This window comes from Vanellus vanellus, assembly GCF_965231255.1.
Source record: "Vanellus vanellus genome assembly, chromosome: 11".
Taxonomy (NCBI): domain Eukaryota; kingdom Metazoa; phylum Chordata; class Aves; order Charadriiformes; family Charadriidae; genus Vanellus; species Vanellus vanellus.
The window spans coordinates 608,679-626,519 of record NC_138916.1 but is presented as its reverse complement, the minus strand read 5'-3'; the positions used below and the strand labels follow the sequence as shown (position 1 = coordinate 626,519).

The 17,841-nt window shown below is 45.0% G+C and overlaps 1 pseudogene across 1 annotated transcript; it reads left to right on the top strand.

Annotated features, from left to right (window-relative positions):
• Positions 1–3,031: 3,031 nt before the first annotated feature.
• LOC309676374 (NACHT, LRR and PYD domains-containing protein 3-like) lies at positions 3,032–16,864 on the top strand (annotated as a pseudogene). Its single transcript has 9 exons — positions 3,032–3,040; positions 3,692–3,980; positions 4,434–4,472; positions 4,925–6,637; positions 9,597–9,668; positions 11,758–11,928; positions 12,993–13,144; positions 13,931–14,036; positions 16,771–16,864. The product of its transcript is annotated as an NACHT, LRR and PYD domains-containing protein 3-like (transcript).
• Positions 16,865–17,841: the final 977 nt, after the last annotated feature.

Sequence of the window (17,841 nt, the reverse complement as noted above, 5' to 3'; positions counted from 1 at the left end):
AGGTGAAAGAACGGGCTGCTGATTTTCCACTCACCAGTACTAGGAAGGGGCCAACAGGAAACAAGCTGCAAGCTTCTGCCTGCTTGAGGCAGGATACTGTGGTTAAAACACGACTCAATCACGCTACGCAAGACAAATTCCCACTTGCTTTTAAAAACATGCTCACCACTTCCTAGGGGGGGAGGGCCAGCAACGTTTTTCAGATGCTGACTTGAACTACTGCTGGGTCCAAAACAGACACCAGAAGGGTGTGTGGCAAAATCCATTTAACTAACCTTGATAAGTATAGTCGTTCAAACCCTCACTCCTGTCCAGAAGGTGTGACACTTCTATGGTCACATCACTGTCTCTAGGTCCTGCAGCTCCATGCTCAGGTCCCAGGAGCACACATTTAGCGTGGGAAACCATAGGGGTCATGGTTTTGTTTCCTAGGCATCGGAATGGCCAGATGGACATGTGGAGACAGCTAGACTATAAATGTCCCTTGAAACAACCTCCTTCCTGTCCCAGTTAAGCAGGCCGCACTCCACTTGTGCAGCCACATAACCAGACAAGGCTAGACTGCTCTCACAGCACCCAGATTCTACTATGTTGCTCCCTTTACACTCTGGCTGCTGGCCCTGAGTTAAATTCCCTGTAGGCAGTGCCCAGCACTCTGGTCCCCTTCCATTCCCAAGCACCGTGCTGTCCCCAGCAGCTCTTTAACATCCAAGTGGGATAGCCCCAGACCAAACTGTGCCATGTGACTAGACCCTGCAGAAGCACAGAGCTGCTCGGCAGCATCCCTGGGTTGTCACTAGAGTCCCAGCAACTCCACAGCAGGGTCTTTGCATGGTGCGGATGTTACGTACCTTGTCCCTCAGGCAGCTTCTTCTCATGACTTTCTCACAAGGGCAAACATTGATCCTTTTGGTTTCTGTGGGGCAGATGCAGAGTTGCCTGTCAAAAGGGAAACTCTGCTTGGGCAATGATCAGAGAATTTCTGCAACTCCCTGACCCTGCTGCTCTTCTGGAACAGACCCTCAGATACACACCTCCCGCTGGACCAGTTCTGTAGCACTGCACAGTGAGCACCTCATGGTCAGGTACTTCAGGGCTTTGTCCACTGCCTTGTAGTGCTCTGGCCAGGGACAGTTCTGATGTTTGTGGAAGCTCTGGGCTCATGTTCTGCTCCACTCCATGCTTGTGCCTTGAGGGTGTGAGCTGGGCAAGGGAGCATGGGTCACCAAGGTGCAGCAGGCTGGGGGCAGGCACCAGCAGTGTGGGATGGGACATGAGTCAGCCTGGCCCTGGAGCCCCAGTCCCACCATCGGCAAAAGAAGAGCACCCCTTAGCCTGTGAGGCGAGGGTGTGCTGTGGGTCCTGGGCCCTGAGTGTGGAGCTGAGCTCTGTCTGCATTGGTCGGTATCTGAGCGTCTGCTCAACCCAGTTTGTTAGAGAGGTGATTCTGAGGAGTGTCTCCAGCAGCACCTCCTGTTTCATGGGACAGATCAAACAGTGCCTCAGAATGGTCCCTCTGAGAGATGACTGCAGGTCTTCCCAGACACGAGATGAGGCCTCAGCATGGTGATCCCTGTAGAAGAGGGTTGGGAGTACTTCACCCAGCTGCCTGACCATGAGCACTTGGCTTTTGTTGTGTTCCTGGCTCTGGGTTTCTGTCTTTCCTGCCCAGCCAGAGAGGTTAAGGAGATGCTCTTGTTGTGAACACATGCTTTGGAGGAATTAAGACTGCCCTGGAGCAGGGCTGCTTGAGGGACCTATAATGTTGGGCCCAGGATGACAAACGGGTGCTCAATTCCCTGCAAAGCTGTTCAGCCTGACTGTGGTGCTTATATTTGGCTGCCACATGGAGTAGGGGTGTGAGATTTGATGCTGTCTGTCTCGGTCAGGATGTAAGGTTTCACTTACAGACACCTCTTTCCGCAGAATTGGTCACTATACCTTGGTCCCAGAGTCTTTTCCTGCCTGTTTCATATCTGGTTTTAGCTCTATGATGGAAGAGTCAGACTATGGAGGCCTGTTGGAGTGGGTCAGGTGTCTGCTCTTTTCCTGGACACAGGATGAATTTTTTCTTTTGTATGTAGATAGGACTTTAGCAGTATATGGGCTGTGAAAGGCTTTACTTTTCTGGAGCTATGAAAGAATTGTCAGTCAGACACGGAGGGACACAAAGAGAAGGACTGCCCACATGGAGGCTTCTTGCTGTTAGATCAGCTGAGAAGCACCATCCAGCCCTTGTGCTCTGGGTCAGACTTGTAAATTGTTTACCTGTTTCCTGGCTCTGTGTACGACAGCAGAAATGCTCTGCTCAGTGATGTGGCTGGGGAGAGGGAGGACAGAGAACTTCTTCATCTCTCAGGAGGTTGAAGCTGTGCTGGAGAGAGTGCTGTTAGCAACGGTTCCTCTTCAGAAAGACACTGTCCTTCCTTCCGCTCCTAGCAATGCTAATATTTGTTTCAAATATTAGCTCTTCAAACATCAAATAAAGGCGTTCTGAGATGCTGGTAGAGGACTGTGCAGGAGGGCAAAGGGTTGTACCTGGTGTGGCATATAGAGTTTTGAGGATGTTGGCCTTGTGGTGAGATAATGTATCAGAGTCTTCCGTTCTTTTATTTGAAGCAAACACAGAGGCGCTATGAAACTATATGTAAGGATTCTGATCTGCTTGACAGGCAGAGAAATTGCGAAATAATCTTGAAAAAATTCCTCTACCCATTTTTCTCACATCCAGTCAAGTTCTTTCAGTAGAAATTTCAAATAAACTGCCTCATTTATGCTAAGCTTTATTTTACAGAGATGTCTTAGTAGGCTTGTCTACTTTGGCTGAAGAAAAGTGCAAATATGATCACATTTTCTTTTTTCACTTATGCAAACTCTAAAAGGTCTTCTGCATAATGTTCAGTCATCTTAGTAATGTCTTTGGACCCATTCCCCAACTTATGAGCTTTTGGGTTGGTTGGTTTGTGTTTTTTTGGTTTGTAATTCTAAAACCAGTGTAAGTGGAGGATGAAGAGTAGTGTATACCGAAACGATGGTGAGGGTGAGCCCTTTTTCTCCAGTATAATACCATATAATCACTCTCAATGTCTGGTTGTCATCTTTGTTGTGCAGATGTGGGACTACATCCTCATGCTCAACCTTTCCCTAGTGAATCCTGGAACCTTTATGTTTTGCCATTGAAATGAAGTTATACACAAGAAAGTGTGATGGAATATCCCCTTTGGAAAGCGTGCGCGTGGCCAACGCACAGGCCATATTCTGCTTTTCACTAAGCCCCTTTCCGGCTACATGTGGAAACTCCTCCCAGGGTTTTGACAACCATTCAAGAAGGAATGGCTGAGGAATCTCCTTTATCTATATACACTTGGGGAAAGCCCCATCCACCACCCTGATCTAGAAGCCCTTCACCCTCCTGCACCCGCAGGCAAGAAAGCACAGAACTGGAAGCAGGGAAGCACTGTGGATTAAATAAGAGGTGTAGTGATCCAGGCTCTGTGGACTAACAGATTCCTGGAATAATTCACACAGGAGAGCTAGCAGTGCTTCTGGTGGCACAGGGATTGGCTCCAAGAGCATACAGATTGCAGCCACTGTCCTGTAACAGTCAGTGAGTCTCTTCCCAGTGTGTGCCTGGTAGGTCATAGAAAATAATATGTTGTTGATTCTCTGTTTTTTTCCAGGGCATCTCTAGCGTACTACAACGGCAAGAGAAAATTCCAAGGACTTCCTTTTGGAAGCACTGGAGGACCTTATGGTGGATATGTTTGAGAAGTTTAAGTATAGATTGTCATATATTGATTATGATGAGATGGCCAGTCTCTCCAAGTACTTGCTCAAGAAAGCGAACAATCCAGTTAAACTTGCAGACTACATGTGTGAGCACTATGGAGCTGACCTTGCTGTGGATGTAGCTATCTGTGTGCTTGAATGGATCAACCAAAGAGACACTGCAGCTAAACTCAAACAGGAGAAAGGAAAAGGTAAAGGAACTTTGGTTATGGGTACCTTTGTCTCATTCTTTTTGATTGTTCCTAGAAAATATGTAGGGGAACCTTCATCAAATAGAAACACAGCAGATTTCAATCCCCTGTGGAAGTTTGAAAATCCAAAGGATGCCAAGGTGGAGCCTCCTTATGCTTGGAATTGCATTACTCTCCTCTTGCCATGAGTCTTCTTGCTCATTTAGGTGACTGCTGCCGTGATCTCTGCACACTCTGCAGGACCACCTGCTCCTGGCCTATGATATAAGGATACTAGGGTCTCCAGAGGCACTTGCTCTCCTTTCTTGTCTGCTCTGCCTTGCCCAAGTTATTTTAGTGGAGTTTCTAAAGGCAGAGACACCAACAGGACTGTTCTGCTCCTTACCTGACACACATCACTGACAGTTTCTGTAGTACTACTGCACTAACAGCTACATATAATTTCTCTTTCAGCCCTGAGGCCCAGTATACCCCCTGCTTCATTAGCCCAAGGTATTTGTCATTGGGATAGATGTGTTTGGGTTTTATCACCTACACAGTCCACCTACTAGTAGAAAGTGTATGATCATAGACATAGTTGAGAAGTCCCAGCAAGGTCAGAAGGTAAATAGCAAGTAGCTGTTACATGCCTGAGGTGGCAGGGGTAAGTGTACTGCTATAGAGGTCAGTAATAGAAACTGGTTCTTACCACTGTTTTCAAGTTCAACTGAGATGTGATTGCATTTCATTGATGGGTGATGGGCGATGGGCATTTAAGACTTTTTTTTTGTCTCAGCATTGGAAATAGAATTGGAAGAACAAGATCTATTGAATGATCCTTTAAAATGAAAGACATGAGGTAAACTCAAGGTACAATAATTTTGCGGCCAAAATCTTTTAATTTTACTAGGACAATGAACATTTACTTTAATTTCAAATTCTTTTATTGCATATCCTTGATTTAGATTACACGATGAAGTACAAAGAACATGTACAAAAGCATTACCACTGGATAAAAGACATGAATGCTCGTATTGGTGAGACAGTGCCTCTGAACTTCAGATATACAAGGCTGGTTCTTGTTAGTGGACATCATCATGAAAAAATGAAAGAACATGAAATCATGGCTGTAGGATGGAGACATGCAGAAATCATGCAGGAACAAGTGAATTCTTCCATTTCTATAAGTGATCTTTTTAAACCTGACAGGAATAGTCAGGCACCAAAGACTGTCGTGATATTGGGAGCTGCAAGAATTGGGAAGACAATGACAGTAAGAACGATTATGCTGTACTGGGCATCAGAGGGACTCTATAGACAGTTTGACTATGTTTTCTACATACATTGTCGGGAGGGTAAACTTCTTAGAGCTCAGGGAAGTATGGCTGACATGGTCTCCAAATGCTGTCCCAGTGATAATCCACCTCTTGTAGAGATCTCAAGGAGACCAGGAAAACTCCTGTTTGTCATCGATGGCTTTGATGAACTGAGGTTTTCTTTGACCAACCACAAAATGACCTATGCTTTGATCCCTGGGAGAGTAAGCCAGTGAAAATCATCCTGAGCAGCTTATTTAGGAAAATCCTTCTCCCTGAATGCTCCCTGTTGATCACAACAAGACCAGCTGCCCTGCAGAAGCTGGAACAGTGCTTGGTGTGTGAACGCTCTGCTGAAATACTGGGATTTTCAGCAGCTGATAAGGAGGAATATTTCCACAAGTTTTTTGAAAATAAGGATGAGGGAAGGAAGGCCTTTCAGTTTGTTAAAGGAAATTAAATGATCTTCACCATGTGCCTTGTCCCCATGATATGCTGGATCATCTGTACTGTTATGGAAATAACAGCTTGAAAATGGTGAAGATCTTGCAGAAACTGCCAAGACAACTACAGGATTATATATCCTTTACGTTTCCATCTTACTAAAATCTCTAAGCAGCAAGTTGAAACAGAACTTACACGTTATCCTGAAAAGACTTTGTTGCCTGGCTGCTGATGGGATATGGCAGCAGAGTCCTCTTTGAGGAGGAGGCAATCAATGAATTCTTGTTAAATCAGATAAATGCTCTCCCACTTTTTTTTGAATGAGAGCACTTTTCAGAAGGGCATTGTTTGTGGGAGTGACTACAGTTTCATTCATCTGAGTGTCCAAGAGTTTTTTGCATCTCTATTCTATGTACTTAAAGATGATGGTGAAGCAAGAGATAAGCAAGAAGATCCTAAGAGGGATGTGAAAATATTGTTAGAAAACTTAAGACATGATTTCATCTTAACTGTGCAGTTCCTATTTGATCTCTTAAATATGGAATGAAGAAATGCTTTGGAAAAAGAAATAGGGTGCAAAATTTCTCCTGGAATTAAGGAAGAATTATTAATTTGGCTTCAAACTAGCCAAAAACCAGCTTTAGCTGTTGATGCAGAGAAAAGAGCAGTGATTCACTATTTGGAGGCTTGCCACTGTTTGTATGAAATCCAGGATGAAAGTTTTGTGAAAACTGCATTGGGTTATTTCACTGGAATATATCTATGAGACGTCAATTTTACCCAACTAGATCAAGCAGTTCTTTCATTCAGTATAAAAAAGTGGCCTAAACTGGAGTCACTTGATGTGGGCTATTGTTCCTTTATCTCCGAAGACCATGAAAATCATTTAGACAAACAGCTAGCAAAGCTGTTACATCTGTATGTAAAATCCTAGGTCCCTAGCTTGCACGTGCTCTTAGCATCTGAAAGTGTTTCAGTAACCAAGAAATGACTGACTGACTTACCAAAACAATAAGGCTAAATTTTTCATAAAGTAAAAGTGCAGTGATGGAAACTGCTTTGTGATGAGCTTAATGGGTTGTTGCACTAGTAATTACTGGTGACATGAGTCAGTTCAAGAGTAATCATGTAAATATAAGAGTGCATGTCATCTAAGTGTCTAAGTTCCCATTGTAATCAAAGAAGACCAGAGTCCAAATCATCTAACATTCAGATAGTGACCTGCTGGCTGGTCAAGTGGAATCACTCTGTAGTCACCCCTGACTGAACTTAGAAGAAAACTATTGACTCTGGTGAAACTACTGAACTGTCTGGCTTCCTTGTACACACTGAGTTAGGAGGCGCTTGTCTCAAATACAAACTATACAAATGTAATCCCTCGCAGCGTTTGCTTTCTACTTGACCACTACTTGAATTGTTGGTGTTCTTGAAATAAAAATCCTGGAAGGAAGAAGCGTTCACTGTGTCAACAGGTTTCAAAAGCAGGGAGGGAGCAGCCCATTCAGCTCTCCAGTGACACTTACAAGTGCCTGAGAACAGAACCCCTTCTTATGCCTCATTCTGATCCCACTTCAATTAAGGTGGGTGAAACAACTTCTTTGCTGAGGCCCTCTATTACCAAATGCTGGACCCTGAGAAGACAGGAGGTGGTACCTAGACCCAATGAAAGCTGAGGGGAGTTTTTCCCTGTAGGCTGTTGCATTAAAAGGCAAAGTACTTTGGCAGAAAATACACCCCCTTGCATTCCAGCCTGTATCAGAGGGGCTGGGGGCAGCTAGGCTTAGATTCCGAGTGATGCCCAATTTGGCGTTAAAAGTCCAGTCACATTCAGTATGTATATTAAACTGTCATGATTACAGATGCACTTAACAGCACCACACACAATTTGACCTAGCGGCATTCCATGAGCTAGCATGGCCACACTTAAGGAGATGGGTCGTGTTCACTGTGATGACTAGATTAATGAAAAGTGTGCTTTAATGAAGCAACAGATGCACAAGTTCTTGTGGATTGCCGGTGATAGTGACTGTCTGCAAAGCCCGTGCGAATACTAAAGATGTTAGCAATACAGCCTGGCTACAAAAGCACTAAGTTATAAAACAACTCTGTAGAGATTTCTAAGTTTCCTGGGGAAGCACTTGGTATAGCCAAGTGTTCGAATCTTACCCACAAGTGTCCTTATGGGGGGGAAGAGAGGCTCAGCCCGTCAACTGGTCCCAGAAGTCAGGGGTGGTCAGCGATGGTATTTCCCTGACCACATCAGTATCTTCCTTGACATCCCTCCTGTCTTAAGCTATTTTTACACTATTTTTTACCTTTCAGGTGGAGCTTGAGGGACTCTAGTCATACATACTTTTGTTATGATAGGTGGAAAGTTCTCTCGCTTCGCTTTTAAAGGTATAGATTACAAAAACATTCAGAGCGCAGACTCTGTGATGGGTGGTCGCACCTTGGAGGCGAGTAGTGTTTGGGATGGAGGTGTGTTTTGGTATTATAAGGACATTATAATGAGCAAAGTTCACCCAAAGGATAACATTTTTTCAAAAAATGACTGATTGTTGGCTCAGGGTAACAATTAGGCAGCTTATCAATTCCATAAGACCTTCAAGGGTTCCATTTGACCCTTAAGTTCCCATTTTATCATCGAGTTTGACCACTCCAGTCTCCACTCCACTCCATCCTTCGCACTGTTTTTCTTAGAGTTAGTGCACCAGACTCCCCCAATGTCGTTAACATCTAAGGCTGCCTCGGGAATCTTTGTGAAATGTATGCTATGCATGCCAGCTGCACTCTGTCCCTGGAAGTTTCATTTTCTTCAAAATGTGAATATAACAATTTCCAAGTCACATCCAGCAATTTTTCTACATAGGGAGAACAAATATAGACCTTTGACCTTTGTGCACAGCAAAACATAGCATAGATTTTTGGTTTATGAGTACAAACCTGCTTTCCATGTTAAGGGAGAATGCTCTGGGTGTTTAGAGCTCAACTGCCATGTGCAATAAATTATACCTGTTCTTTTCCTGAAGGTATATCTGTGTACCACATGATGCTATAAGGTGGGGTATGAACTCAGCTTGGTCAGGCATCAGGAGCAAAACAGCTACAATGAGATGGCATTCCGCCCAGGCACATTTGTCCTTCTTAGAGCTATCTGATACCCATGAAGTACCCAACCAGGTGCTTTTTACAGAGACAGAAGAACTCTCAGAATCATCGTTACCAAAGGAGCAGACAGTGCTAGAAGCCCAGAGTAACGCTGGGCGCACTTCTCAGCTATCTGGGAACAGACCCCAAATCTGCACAGGCGTGTTTTGTGGTGCAGGCAGGACTACATCCAAAGTTACTGTAATAATCCAAGGATCACAGTTTCACAGGTTTCTTTAACTCTATGGCTTTCTGTACTGTAACATGCCAACTTAAAAGAAATTTTTCTTAGTCCTCCTGTTACTACAAATGGAACACCCCTCTCTGTGTGGCAGCACCTTCTATTTTTAGGTGCAAGCACATGAACAATCGTTGCACTGCGTATAATGTACCCTTGACCAAATAGTATTTGCTTGGACTTGTGAATTTCAGAGCACAGAACATTTCTTTGAGACATATCACAAGCAAAGGTAAGATGAATAAACAGAATTTATCCACATAGCTCCCTTCAGCACACACAATGCATAGGGATATCTGGAGTGTTCCAAGCAGCTGTGACTCAGACCCTGGTGAGGTATTGTATGTTTACCAAGATGATTTGCTTTGAACTGTGACTGTAGAATATTCTGCCATTTAACATTAGAGGACTAGTTTAATTTTTGTGAAGCATATATGCAAATTATAGCCAGAGAACTATTAAATTAATCTCTGCTTTTTTTCCCCCCCCCAGAGTAAAGCAATCGCCTATTTACTTGCTTTGTCAATCCCTGAAGAACCCAAACTGTACATTAAAGATCTTAAGGTAAAAAGTTATTTTCTTTCAGAAAACAAAAGCCAAAAAACTCTAACCTTTATATTTTTCCTCCCTCTGACACACTCTGACAAAGCAACTCTCTTTATTGATGCTCTTGTGACAGCACTAATGATTTTCAAGAAATACTGAACTGTCCTCAAATTCAGTGAGGTGGTTTTGGTACAAGTCACTGATACCAGTAACAAATTGGGGAAGATTTATATGATAAAGTAGTTAAGGGAAACAACTGGAGTACAGAAAAGATTTAGGAATGAGAGATTTTGAAGATCTTTTTCCCTATGTAAACTCAGTCACATTTGAGTTAAATGTATAAAAATATCATCATTATATCAACTTTCTCTCTGGTTCCAAGTTTAGATTTAGGACAAAAAAAAAAAAAGAAGGAAATAGATATTTCTCTTTCTTTGTGTTTAGCTGGCTGTTTACTGACATCTAGCTTGAGGTGGTAATTAAAAAGTGACAGAGAATTGAAGGTATAGGCCTGGTGAATGTTTTCCTCTCTTCACTGAAAACAGCACTGGGCTGTGTTGGGTAACAACACATGATGTCAGCAAGGTACAAAACTATGACAGCCCTAGACAGCTCATCTCTTGCGTAGCCACCCTTTTATCTGACAGCTTGGATTTAAATGTAGCTGTTTAAAATGCTTATGAATGGAAAACAAACCCAGAAAAAAACATGCAACATTTCTGGGTTGACACTTCTTTCCTGTTACTTTCTTTCCTCTCATTCTCCCTTCTCCATCTCTTTTTGGACCTTTTTAGACAAAGGCAATTTGATCTTATGGGAACAAAACTCCAGGGAAGGGTTGTATCTGCCAGGCATGGGAGAAGAGAGAGAGCTGGGGCCACATACAGGCAGGCATACCCAATGTATTTCACTCAATTATGCAATGTGTTTCTTTGCACTAGTATGTTGGAAAGATGCAACCAAACTGGGGTTCTCTTTCCTCACTGGAAGGAGGAGCCAAATCCTTAAACTAGAATTTCTTCTTCTTTCCTGCTGAAGGGACCATTCCCTTTTACTGTGTCCATGTAGTATGATTCATCTCTCTCCTTTAAATGTGTGTGAGCTGTGTTCTCCAGTGTTCTCTCCTGAGCATTCCCATGAGAGATTCTCTCACTGAACCCACTCTCCCAATTGCTCTCCTATCACCACATCTGCTTTTGGCCTCCTTCCTCTGTGCCTCCCTCCTCTTTGCCTGTTCTCCCCATCACAATACTTTGGGACTCAGTCCAGCAGAGCTCCAAATCTCCTCAAGGTAGAGACACCTCCTAGAGTTCAGAAAAGGTGTCCAGAAAACACACTAGTGCAGGGATAGAGGAGACAGGACTTGTGGAGGGTCAGATCTCTGCAATATGGAAAAGTGCTTCTCTCCTGGAACAGGAAGAGGTCAAAATGGAAGGCTGAACAGGGTCCTCAGAAGGAGTTTAAAGCGTTCAGAGTGGCAGCAGGAGTCAGATGCACCTTGGCAGAGTCCTTGAGGAGCGCATGGCTGCTGTTGGCCGAGATATCTGCTTTGCTGCAGCTAGCTAAGACAGGATCCCTACATCTTTAGAGAATGTACAAACACCAGCAGGGACGTAAGGCAGACTTGGCAGGGACCCTGAATGCAAGGCAATGGGTTCCAAAGGAATCTTCATACCCCAAAACCCCAGAGATACTTTTGAACTGGAATTGCCTGCCCAGGCTGCCTCCAGCCCCACTTCCCATGCTTACAGGGGGAAAAGGGTGAGGTTGGTTGTGCAAGGTCTGGCTGGTGTCCCTGCCCAGGTAGGTATCAACCCTGGGGGGAGAGGGATAGCCAGGACAGGTACTGATGGGGGTCACACAGGACCCAGAAGGCACGTGTGAGGATGGAGGGAGGTGGGGTGTTCACTTGCCTGCAGGGACCCATACCCAGCCACCCAGACAGAGGACTGCCATAACTGCCCGAGCTGTGGCCGTCTGGGTTTGACCCTGCCTCATCAATGGCCTAGTGGGGCACAGGGCACCTGCGGGGGCCCTGGCTGCCCAGGTCAGTTCCCCAGAAGTGCTGAGAGCAGTTGCAGCTCTTCTCTGTGCATCTTCCCAACAGGCTGGAGTGGTGCAAACTCACAGCTGCCTGCTGTGGGGCTCTGGCCATGATGCTCAGCAGCAGCCAGTGCCTGACAGAGCTGAGACTGTGTGGAAATGCTCTGGGAGATGCAGGAGTGCGGCTGCTGTGTGAAGGACTGAAACATCCCACCAGCCAGCTGCAGAGACTGGGGTGAGGGACAGCAAGCAGGCTCCTCGAGGAATTGCCCCGTCTGGGGCCATGACAGGGCTTGTGGCTGGGCCTGGCAGCTACAGGGATGGGAAAGGCTGAGTGATGTGTCTCTCTTGTGGTCAGTCACTGCTCACCCCATGCTCCCAGCCTGTCCTGCTGAGACAGTGTGAATCAGGTGTCAAGGAGGTGTCCCTCCATGACCCTCCTCTGCAGCACAGAACCTAATTCAGGTATGCACAGGCAGGCCCAAAGGAGCATGTGTTGAAGGTAAGCAGATGTATCATCTATCTGTGTGCAAAAAAACCCACCTCTTTCTGGAAGGATTCATCATTCTAGAGTAAGACTCTTCATCCCTGTTGAGTGAATCTTCCTCTGAATCTTTCTGTTAAATAGATGCTCTCTGGACAACAAGCTTACACCCAGGGTTATTCTTTCCAATAGCCTCCCCAGTGCTGACCTGGAGGTTGAGTCCTCTCACTCTCATTATACACAAAGTCTGCATTAGGACACTGTAGCTATGGTTATGTGTTGATATGTGGTGAGTCACACAGGTCCTTTTCTAGTCACTTACTTTGCACTTGCAGTCCAGAGCCTCCAGAAAACCTTTCCAGGGGGTTAGGGATTTTGTGTAAGGCCTTTGTAATCCCTTTCAGATACCCCCACCACGGTATCTGAGTTACTCTGAGGCACATAACACTGGGCACTCCTTCTTAGGCAGTGGAATCCAGCCCTACGCCTCTGGTGGAATCAATGGAAGCACTGGCAAGCAGCGTGACATGGCTCATGCTTTCAAGAAATCCCTGTGACAAGAATTTCCTACTGGTTTTATCTTCTCTTTAGAGGGTCCATAGGGAAGATCAAGGACAGAAAAGACTAGAAATCAGATCAAATTTCCAGGGCAGGGAATACACAGTGTGCTCAGCACTGGTCCATCATTGGACACTTCTGGACAGGGTTTCTGGCCATTCTCAGTGTTGGCTGGCCAGGGGAGGGGCTGGTGGTTGGGGTTATCAAAGCAGACATTGTCTGAAACCCTGGGCCCTTCCTGTGCTTCTTCCCTGCAGGTTGTGGGGTTGCAGTCTCACAGAAGCCTGCTGTGGGGATCTGGCCACTGTGCTCAGCACCAACCAGACCCTTCTGGAGCTGGGGCTGGGAGCTAATGCCCTGGAAGATGCTGGAGTACACCTGCTCTGTGAGGGGCTGAAACACCCTGACTGTGCACCTTAAAGAAATAGGGCAAGGGACTTCAAGGTTGTTCTGGGCATTTCCCAGTATGCCCGTGGGGAAAACTTCAGAACTTGAGAATCTCAAGAGACTGGTGCTGGGAGATGCTCCTTCAAGGGTGGAGAGAGGCCAACAGTAACAAATCTGTGATGTTGCTTATAATCTGCATCTAGGCATTTCTTTCAGAATAGCATTAATACAGAGGCTACACCAGGCACTTTTTCCTGTAGAACTGCTAATAAGGAGTGAAACTCTCAAGAGTGTGCCAAGTAGAATTACATATCTTTGATTTTGGCTAATAGCAGGGCAGTGTGGAAAGGAAACTGAATGAAGGCAACCTTGCTTTCCTCATTTTTTTCTGATCCTCTGGGACTGCATTCTGATCCGCGAGAAGCACGGCCTGTGCTATGTTTACCTTTGGCCTCCAACGGGAGCCCTGCTCCTGCATCTTCCTGACAGACACAAGCAAGCTAAAGGTTTTCTGGAAAGTGTTGAAGAAAATTCATTTGCACAGATTACAGAACACCTGATAAGCGAGGTACGCTTTTCTGCATCTGTCATTTGCAAGTAAGGAAGAACTACCTCATGCCAATCCCCCAAAAGTTTCAACAGCAGTCTAGCTAGAGGCCAATCACTAGTGGTGCACGACAGGATTCAATACTAGGATCAATATTCATCTTCATTAATGACTTGGACAATGGGACAGAGTGCACCTTCAGCAATTTTTCTGATGAAACGATAATGGGAGGTGTAATTGATAAGCCAGATGGTCTTGCAGCCATCCAGAGGGACATCAAAAGGCTGGAGAAATGGGCCAACAGGCACCTTATGAAGTGCAACAACAAGAAATGCAAAGTCCGGCACCTGGGGAGGAACAGCCCCAGGTACCAGTAAATGATGGGGGCTGACCGGATGGAAAGCAGCTTTGCTGCAAAGGATCTGGGGGGTCCTGGGAGGAGAGGAGAGGAGAGGAGAGGAGAGGAGAGGAGAGGAGAGGAGAGGAGAGGAGAGGAGAGGAGAGGAGAGGAGAGGAGAGGAGAGGAGAGGAGAGGAGAGGAGAGGAGAGGAGAGGAGAGGAGAGGAGAGGAGAGGAGAGGAGAGGAGAGGAGAGGAGAGGAGAGGAGAGCTGCACCAATGCTAAATACAGTAGGATAATCACCTGTCTTGGACATCTCTGTCAACTTGCACCCATAGATCCCTTTCTGCAGGGCTGCTCTCCATTCTCTCCCAATTCATACTTGTGTCTGGCATTACTCTGTCCCAGGTGTAATTTTTTCCCATCAGTCTCTGTTTTGCTACATCTATCTCCAAATTCAGTATTTCTCACACTGATGTAATTTCAGCCTTAAATGTTATCACCAATATGGGCACCTAAATGCTGTTGGCTTTGCAAGACTACTCCCCCAAAGGTCCCCAAAGTTCCTCTCCAGTTATCTGTGAAGTTCAGCTATTTCTCACATGACTATATGAAATATACAAAATACATGAAATCCAGCTATTCAAGTCATGAATGTGTATTTTTCCAACTTCTCACACTTTTACCTGTCATGTCTGAAATTTCTATTGTCACACCCAGTAGCTCATCCTGTTCAGTTAGATAAACCTCTGGCCAGGGCCTATTCAACTCGCCAGCAGCAATAACATGAATTGTATCAGATTAGGAAGCAGCCCACGCACTGCAACATAGAGTTGCCAGTCAGAGACACCTCATCAAGCTAGAAAACTGAGCAGACAGGAAGCTCTGGAAGCTCAGTCAAGGCAAGTTCAAAGCTGTTCACCTGAAATGAAAACAAAACAAAACAATAAAAAAACCCAGCCCTAAAAAAACCAAACCAAAACAAACCCATACACTGGGACTGGCTGGGGGCTGCCTGACTACAGAGGAACTCTGCAGAAAAGGACAGGGAGGACCTGCTCAGCAACAAGTTAAGAGGAATCAACTGTGTGCCCTAGCAGCAAAGAAGGCCAGACACATGCTAGGCTGTATTATCAGTAAGGTAGACAGCTGGTAAAAGGAAATGATTCTTCCCCTCTGTCCAGCAACTGTGAGCACTCATTTTGACTACTGTGTCCAGTCTGGGCTCCACAGGACCAGAAGGACATTGGTATACTGGAGAAGGTCCAGAAGAAGCCACCAAGGCTCAGGATGCTGGAGCATATGACACACGTGAGAACTTGGTATGTTCAGTCTGAAGAAAAGAAAAGGTGAAGGGTGGATCTTACCACTGCACTAAAATAGTACAAGAGGCAATTATCATAGGTTGCAAGAAGGGATTTTCCATTTAGATGCAAGGTTATTTATTTATTTACTTACTGATATCATTAAGGTGGTAATAGACTGTAACAGCAATCCAGAGATGTTGTGACATCTCAGTTCCTGGAAATACTCAAATCCTGAAAGCCCATGGCCCTTAGGAATCCTGCTCTAAGTTGGCCCTGTTAAGAGCATGGGCTTGGATTAGATGACCATCAGAGGTCCCTTCCCTCCTTTCACTCTGTGACTCTAGTTCCCTCTGTGGGATAGTCAGAGTACTGCACTGGCAGGTGTAATTGACACCTGCTTCAGTCCAGAAATGTTTTATAGGCTTTGTCACTCTTCTCCCCAGACAGTTACATCCCGTTACTAAAACTATCACTGAACATCAACCTCCTCGTAAGATCCTTGTTAATGTAAGGATATGAACTATTTGGAATTAAATCTTTGCTTATGCATGGAATAAGACCTGAGACTGGAGACAGAAAGCTCTTTTACTTCCTGCCTCCCAGGAGAGAGGAATTAATATCTTAAAACCATGGAGGACTTACTGTGAATTTTGGTGGTTTGTGTCTCCTTGCAGTGGAAAGAATGCTGTACAAAGCAGTCTCTCATGCTGAAAAAGGCCATTTGTAGGCAAGGATTAATGGGTCAAGGATCATTCCTAGAGCCACTGAGATCCTTTCTTCAAAATGACACAGTCTTGCACTGTGCTCTGTGGCTGAGAAGGTGATTGTAGTAGAAGCCTCACGTTTTTCCCCCCTAAGGTACAGCCCGCTCAGGTCTACATACTCAACTTATCGTGGTGGAGCATTGTATGTGTCATTAATGCACAAAAATCTTTTTTTTTTTTTTTTTGTGCAAGGGTCTAGGTGGGTGGAAAGGCTCAATCTCTTTCTGGCTTTTCTTTTCCCACTGCCCTCCTCTGACAAACAGGACAGTGAGAGTGGCAGTCAGAGAACAGGGAAAGTGAGTTTAAAAACATATGAAAGGTAAGGATACCTGGTTTATGATATCTGGTTAATGGCTCCTGTTCAGGAGAAAGACTGGGCCTATAGTGTTAATCACATTTATGTGTCTGCTACTGGTGTTTATGTGGGTGCTGGTAAAGGCACTGCTTTCTGGGTCTTGGTATCTGTGGCTGGCCATGTGTGTACTCTGCGGGGGGAGGAAGGGGTGTGTGCCAAAAGTGACAGGTTTCAGACTTTTTTAACAGTTAGCTGTATGGTGGCCAGTTGGGAAAGGATTGTTTTGGGGACAGTATGACATGCTTTCGTTTGTCATTCATGACTCTGGGGTTTTAGACAAAAGGAAATATTTAAAGTAGATTTTAGATGATTATTCTTTTCTTTTTCTCTCCAAAGGTTCACCAAATACAGACTCAGTGAAGAAACTCATCGGGAGGTGTCTCACCTAAAAAATATCAAGCCCAGCCTGAAAATAGGGTACATCTTTTAAACAGGACTTTTTGCAGCCTAGGTGTCAAGCCTCCTGGCTCTGACAGTAGTGTACCACATTGATTAAAAGTTAATAAGCGACCAAACAAATCTTTGCTCCATTTTAAGGATTCACCTTTGATGCCAGTAACAATGCTGAGCATGCGGGGCCTTGATTGGTCATACAGACTCGGGGCACAACATCCTCAGGACAATAGGATCTGAATTTTATCCAAGTGCAGTTCAAATAGATCCCCCTTCATGATCATATCTGAGCAGGGAAGGAATCAGAGGGCAGAATGAAATAGGACAGAGATGCAATGAGGATATGGATGAGTCCAGGAACTTCCTTCTTTCATACTCCACTGACTTGGGGTTCAGTGGACTTGCATCAGATGCCAAGAGATATATTTCTTCTCTTTCCATGGCTCTTTTATAATGCTTTGTATACTTATGGCACTTTCTGTAAGTTTTTCTGATTTCATAGTTCTCAAGAGCATCATTTCTGTCTCCATTTTGACTATATTTGTCAAGGATGATGTTTGTACCACTATTACTGAATTCAAACACAGTTTCTTTGGCGCATCATTCTTCCTGTAGTCAGTATTAATCTCAGACTATTGTCCAGTGATCAGGGCCAGGAAAGTTCCCAAGAATAGTTCCTTTGGCTGACCTAGAAAGACTTTTCCCCCCTTCTGTGGACCCTCTGGGCTTTTTCAAGAAAATTATGTAGGAGGCCATGTAAGTCCCTGGATACTCACAGAAAAGTGGAGCCCCAAGGTCCAGAACAGGACTGGGAGTGGAAGGAAACTATTTCCAGATGAATTGGAAGCTTCTCTTTTTCTGCCATGCTACTACTTCATGTCTTATGGGGTTACATTTGAGAAGCATTCCTAAAACAAGAAATGCAGATGCTCGGCACCCATTTCTCAGTCAGAAAAGGGGTAATGATGACAACTCTGCATCTGCTGGTTTGGGGCACTTGGGAGCACCACCAGT